The sequence below is a fragment of the Babylonia areolata genome, chromosome 24 (genome assembly GCF_041734735.1).
Source record: "Babylonia areolata isolate BAREFJ2019XMU chromosome 24, ASM4173473v1, whole genome shotgun sequence".
Lineage (NCBI taxonomy): Eukaryota > Metazoa > Mollusca > Gastropoda > Neogastropoda > Buccinidae > Babylonia > Babylonia areolata.
Window position 1 is genome coordinate 45,205,481 of NC_134899.1, and position 7,392 is coordinate 45,212,872.

Consider the following 7,392-nt stretch of genomic DNA (forward strand, 5'->3'; position numbering starts at 1 on the left):
CTCAACTCCGCACTCTACACTGGCTCCCCATTGAAGCGAGAATTAAATACAAAGTTGCGTGTTTCTGCTATTCTGCTTTCCGCTCTGCAAGACCTACATATCTTTCTGATCTTTTCAGTACTTACACTCCCGCAAGAAATTTCCGCTCTTCCTCTGACTGTTACCTTTTGAAACTTCCTCGTGTCAATACAAGAACCTATGGTGAACGTTCTTTCTTCTTTGCTACTCGTCACATCTGGAACAACCTTCCTCATCATATCCGTGCATCTGATTCTATTTCTGCTTTTTGCTCATTACTAAAAACTCATCTTTTTAAAACCTATTGATATGCACTCTCGGTTTCCTTGTTCTCCAACACCACCCATATCAGTTTACGTTGGATGTATGTAGAGTGGGAAAGGGAGAGTGTGTGTGTGAGGCGGAGGGGGGTGGGGGGGAGAGAAAGAGTTGTCGTGAATGTTTTACGTAACTTGTAATATTTTTCTTTCATGTAAAGCGTCCTGAACTCTTAGAGAGAAAGGGCGCTATATAAATGTACATTAATATTATTATCATCATCATCATCATCATCATTATTATTATTGTTGTTGTTGTTATTATTATTAGGCATACCGGAAGAAGCATATCTTAAAGGACTTTTTAAACTGAACGTGAGGGACCTAGAAGGGCAGTTAGTTCCACACTGCTGGGCCATGACAGGAGAAGGAGTTGACCTTGTTGGTGTTTCTTTTTCCATTGTTGCTGACTGTTCCACACTGCTGGGTCATGACAGGAGAAAGAGTTGACCTTGTTGGTGTTTCTTTGTCCATTGTTGCTGACTGTTCCACACTGCTGGGCCATGACAGGAGAAAGAGTTGACCTTGTTGGTGTTTCTTTTTCCATTGTTGCTGACTGTTCCACACTGCTGGGTCACGACAGGAGAAAGAGTTGACCATGTTGGTGTTTCTTTTTCCATTGTTGCTGACTGTTCCACACTGCTGGGTCATGACAGGAGAAAGAGTTGACCTTGTTGGTGTTTCTTTTTCCATTGTTGCTGACTGTTCCACACTGCTGGGTCATGACAGGAGAAAGAGTTGACCTTGTTGGTGTTTCTTTTTCCATTGTTGCTGACTGTTCCACACTGCTGGGTCATGACAGGAGAAAGAGTTGGCCTTGTTGGTGTTTCTTTTTCCATTGTTGCTGACTGTTTCACACTGCTGGGCCATGACAGGAGAAAGAGTTGGCCTTGTTGGTGTTTCTTTTTCCATTGTTGCTGACTGTTCCACACTGCTGGGTCATGACAGGAGAAAGAGTTGACCTTGTTGGTGTTTCTTTTTCCATTGTTGCTGACTGTTCCACACTGCTGGGCCATGACAGGAGAAAGAGTTGACCTTGTTGGTGTTTCTTTTTCCATTGTTGCTGACTGTCACAAGAGCAGCATTTCCCATTACCATGGTCTTTCTTTTCCAACTGGAACACGTTCGAATGACTTGCTGTTAGGTTGACTTCCCTATCGATGTTTTAAATACCTTTTTGTTTTAATTACTGCTTCTAAAGATTTCTGTCAGAAGCACATTTCAGTTCCATGTGTTTTGCATGCGCACATCTTTGTTCAAGAAGCAGAAGGCATACATTTGCAACGATTTTCCGCAGAATATAATTTTATTTTAATTCAGCTTTTTTTTTTTTTTCTTTTTTTTTCTTTTTTTTTGACTGGATTGGAGCTACATATTTTCACCAGCGTTTTTAAGCTTATGAAACAGATGGAAAAAAATCGCCTTAGGGTGGATCAGGTTTGGGGGCAATTTTAGCGTTTAACGCATCGGCTGCACACGGCTTGAAAATCAAACAGAAAGTCTGGCACATTCAAAGGGTTGGAGCCTGCTGAGAAGAGTGCTCAATCGGGGAATAGTATGGAGCAATTAGGAACGGCGACTGACAAAAATGGCGGTACGGATGGTACGAAAGAAGGAGAAAAGAGAGAGCTAAAAGTAAGTGAAGTGCTGTACCAGTTTACGGAGGATACCTCCATTCATGGCGTCAAGCATGCTTTCGATCGCAGCAGAAGTCGTCTCTCCAGGTGAGCACGTTGGGGGTGGGGGGTGGGGGGAGGACGGGAGGGATGATGGAAAATGGGGACGGGGTAGATATGTCGTGTGTGTGTGTGTGTGTGTGTGTGTGTGTGAAGTCAAGTCAAAATTGTATTTCGTGACTGAAAATTGAATAAGCAGCAACATTTTGTGTGTCTGTGTGTTCACTTCAACAATCAGCTGACTCTTATCTGTCTCTCTCCACCTCCGCTTTCCTGTGTATCTCTGTCTGCATAATTCATATTCAAATTTAGAATATAATCTGTACAGCTTCTAGGACAACATCCTATCATCTTTTCGTTGATCAGTAAACACGATGAGAGCAGTTGGAGTGACGACATTGTTGCGTCACACCTTATCGTTTCATCAGCTGACATTTGCACGTCATTACTTAAATTTGTATTTATAATGGTGAACAACAAAAACAGAACAAAAAACAACAGTTGGTAACCATGGCAAATTGGATCATGCAATAGCATTTTATATAATTAATACAGGGCTTAGGTGTTTATCATTAATTAATCAGTAAAGGTCAGGAAAACAAATGTGATAGCGTACGTGGTAAGGGGCTTTCATTTTCATAAGAGATTTAAAGAATTAAAACATCCTTGCTCACAAGCGCCAAGTTGTAACAAAGTACACTTGGTGGTAAAGGGCTGTGATTTAGGAATGAATTTAATTTGGATAAAAGAATTGAAACATCAAAGAATGATTTTGGATCTATTTCGTTGTGGATCTTTATCCTGTCGTAAGGATATTTTCAAAGATCAAAATCCTGTCGGCGACGCCACTTTTGTAGCTGTGTTATGAACCGAGTGGTTTATATTTATGAACGTGGACTGTACAAAAGAATTATTGATGATCTGTATTAAAGGATAGAAAAGTTCCATGCGCAGGCCCAGACACATATAGACGGCCAGTCACAAAATGGTTTTTCTATTGTTTTATTGACTCACTTGTGTAAACAAAGTGAGTCTATGTTTTAACCCGGTGTTCGGTTGTCTGTGTGTGTGTGTGTGTCTGTGTGTCTGTGTGTCCGTGGTAAACTTTAACATTGACATTTTCTCTGCAACTACTTTGTCAGTTGACACCAAATTTGGCATAAAAATAGGAAAAATTCAGTTCTTTCCAGTCATCTTGTTTAAAACAATATTGCACCTCTGGGATGGGCACAAAAAAATAAAGAATGAAGCCTAATTATATGCAAACTGCATTTACTGTTATATATATATTTTTTTTGTATTCTCTAAACTTGGCACTTTGATCGGATATTCTGACCCAACAACTAGAGCAGTCATTATTATCATTTTTTGTTCAAACAGGAACTTCTTTTGCTAAGCATGGAAGTTTTATTTGTTTTGCAAACGTTTTGGTGCAGATAGTAAAAAAAGGAAATTACTCTGTAATTAATGCTAGGGGAGTTAGTTTGCTTTAAACTGATCTTTCTCATCTTAAACATTACATTTTGAAATTATACTCAATACATAAAAAGGTTGGATTTTTTTAAAGTGTATCACAAGTGAGTCTTGAAGGCCTTGCCTCTCTTGTTTACGATAGCTATGAGAAGATACAGAGAAAAGAGAAAGAAAACAGTGCAAGCGATACGTTGCGAGATGTTCGCCTCTGGGACACTGCACAACACACACTGCTTGCGACACAGCAAGAGAGAGAGAACAGGCTCTAGCCAGTGACTGGCCAGGTGGAAAAGTGACCAGTGATCACCCACTCCGTCTACTGATGCAAGTTAAGCGAACTACAATGCCTTGTGTGATACAGCTTTGATGTCTCTCCGGACAAAATTTGACGCTGTAAAATACCTCTTCTTCTTATTATTATATTATTATTATTATTATTATTACTATCATCATCATCATTGTACTGATATTGTTATAATATCATTATAATTCTTCTTCCTCGTTCGCCTCCCATTAGATAAGCAGCCCGGTGTCCTCGATGAAGGCTGCCGTCCGTCGCAGCTCCTCCAGGGTGCCGTACAGTTTGGCTTCCACTGCTGTCGGTGTTGGCCAGTACTTCCTCCTGGATGCTGCATGCGTCCTACAGTTTTGAAGGATGTGGTCGGTTGTCATTGGTCCCTCACCACAAGGGCACTCTCCACTCTGTCCTATGCCAAATTTTGTGTGCATGTGGTGGAGCAGGCGGTTGTAATAATTGTCATGATATCATGTCTGTGTGTTTGCAGGGTCATCTGGGTTCTTCTGAGCTTGACAGCTTTATGTTCCTTGGTGGTCCTGCTGTACAAATCCTATCACTTAACCCAGCACCAGGTGCAGACCGTGATCTCTCTGACCCCGTCTGACCAGCTGCCCTTCCCTGCTGTCACCATCTGCAACCTCAACAGTCTGGAGGTGAGCTTGTGAACTGTCCGATCAATTGCTCAATTGATTGATTAATTGCTTGATCAAATTAGTGAGTGAGTCCTCGAGTTGGTGACTGAACGAGTCGTCGATAGTTCACTATTTGGAAGCTTCATTAAATTGTAATCAGAAAACGTTGTTTGGAAGAATTACAAAAATTACGAAGGCAACTGTGCCAATTTAAAATCTGATGACAATATCATGCATTTTGTGCTCAGGGATGATGTATGTAAAGACTTAGAACTTCATTCAAAATTGTGTGCCTGTACAAATGTGAATGAAAATAAATGTTTTATAGATACACTATCCTTTGAGAAAGATATTGTCTGTGTGTGTGTGTCACGGTCGACAGTTGAGACACTATTTTTCTATTTCGCCATTCTTGGGGAAGACGGCACGGTACCAGCTTTTGAGACGATAGGGTTGCCATACATAGGAGTATGTGAGCGTGTGTGAGTTAGTGTGTCCGTGCCGCTCGTGCTGTTGAGCTTCTGAGTGAACCGTTCATGGTTCAGATTGCAGCGTCTCTCTGCTCCGTCTCCTGACAGACGGGTTTGGAACTGGACGGCTTTCTGGTCAGTCTGTCCAGTGGTTCCCCGGTTCCTCTTCATTCGTTTGATGGATTGGCTGTTCGTCCAGCCAAAGTTGTACCAGGGTCACTGCAGGCCCTGTGCTTACCTGTGTCCTCGTCCGGCCAAGTAGAAGAGACTGCGTTCCAGTATCTGGGAATTTTTGACCAGATTGCACCAGCTGTTGAGCTGGTGTTCTCCCTTCACGTCAAGACGTGGTCAGCCTGTTGCCCCTTCCACGTCAGGTCCCCAGTGTCCGCGTGGTGCCAGAGTTACCAGCCTTTCTCATCTGCCTGAAGTGAGAGGTGGAGGAGGGTGGAGTTAGCGCCGGAACCAGCGACGGGGGTCTTTCTCATGGTGGTGTCTGACGAGACAACCGTCCCCCCCTCCCCCCTCTCTTTCCGTGGACCGGAGTCACCGAGTCTCCCAAGGACGAGGGCATCGACCTGTGCTGCGTGTGGGACATGGACAGGGGAGTTTCGTGGGATGCCTGGGGAGTGAACGAGGGGCTGACTGTGTGTCTGTTCCTGTGTATGTGAGACTGTGAGAGTGTGGAGTGTGAAGTTCGTTTTGTTGTATTTTGATCGACTTATTGTCTACACTGGGTTCAGGGGTAAGGGAAGGGGGTAGATAGAGGGAGGTTGGGTGTGGACGGGAATTAGAGAATAGGGACAACTGTTTTGTTTTTGTTTGTGAGTGAGTGAATAAAGTGGTGTGCCCTGGTGTTTTTCCTGGTGTTTCTTTTAAGATTGTCATGTGACTGTCTAAACAACACACTGAAAACACACAACACGATCATGTTCTGTTGTTGTTGTGTGTTTTTTTTCAGATCAGCAAACTACAGCTACAGGACACAGCTGATCTGAACGTGTCTGTTGCTGTCACTTATATCTCCTTGGTGATGTCATTTCTCAAACAGCACTTCAGTGATGTCTCAGATATCTTGGAGAAACACCTGCCGCCTAAAGTGAGGAGGAAGACGAGGAAGAGAGAGAGAGAGAGAGAGAGAGAGAGAGAGAGAGAGACTGGGAGGTGGGGAGAGAGAGAGAGAGACTGAAAGTGAGGGAGGTGGAGAGAGAGAGAGAGAGAGACTGAAAGTGAGGGAGGTGGAGAGAGAGAGAGAGACTGAAGGATGACACAGAGAGAGTGAGACTGAAAGTGAGGGAGGTGGGGAGAGAGAGAGAGAGAGAGAGAGACTGAGACTGAGACTGAAGGGGAGGGAGGTGGAGAGAGAGAGGGGGGGATAGTATCCATAATGATCATCGATGTGGGAGAGAAGAAGACAAAGACAAGAAGAACAAGAAGACGGTGGAGGGGGAGAGAACGAAACAGCAGTATATGATCAAGCCGAGAGAGAGAGAAGAATGGAGAGAGATGGGTGGATGGAGGGGCAGAGGACGAAACAGCAGTATATGGGCAAGCCGAGAGAGAGAGAAGAATGGAGAGAGATGGGTGGATGGAGGGGCAGAGGACGAAACAGCAGTATATGGGCAAGCCGAGAGAGAGAGAAGAATGGAGAGAGATGGGTGGATGGAGGGGCAGAGGACGAAACAGCAGTATATGGGCAAGCCGAGAGAGAGAGAAGAATGGAGAGAGATGGGTGGATGGAGGGGCAGAGGACGAAACAGCAGTATATGGGCAAGCCGAGCGAGAGAGAAGAATGGAGAGACATCTTCTTCTTCCTTCTCCTCCTTCTCCTCCTCCCCCTCCTCCTCCTCCTTCTCCTCCTCCCCCTCCTCCTCCTCCTCCTCCTCCTCCTCTTCTTCTTTGTTTTACTACTGCTGCTGTTATCACTAATACCCCTACTTTTACCACTTCAAGTATTGCTGCCGCTGCTGCCGTTCTCACTGTCACTACCATTGCTGGCTGATAATACTGATAATACCACTACTACTGTCCATCCCGCTACAACCAGACGTTTTGTTTTCACTTTGCTCAAGCTTCTGAACACGAGGGTCCAGGACATCACTCATAACGCCTTCCCAGACCTCAACACCACTCTCATTTCCTGCTTCTGGGACGGCCAAGAGGAGAGCTGTGACGTCATGTTCCAACCGCTGGACCTGGAGATGCGTCGCTGTTTCCAGTTCAACGGTCAGCTGCACGCGCCTCGGAGAGTGTCACGCATGAGTGGCCTGACCAGCGGGCTGCAGGTGCTGATGAACGTGAGACAGGACGAGTACGTCTACAACAGGGCCCTGGCTGCCGGGGCTCAGGTAAGGTCAGCTTGCCTCATCACTCGTGTGTCACTGAAAATAGATGGAAACATGGTGGAAACCATGACCCACATCTAGGCTCTACGATTAATCATCATCATCATCATCATCATCATAATATTACAAAAATAATAATGATGACAATAACACAATGAATGTGATG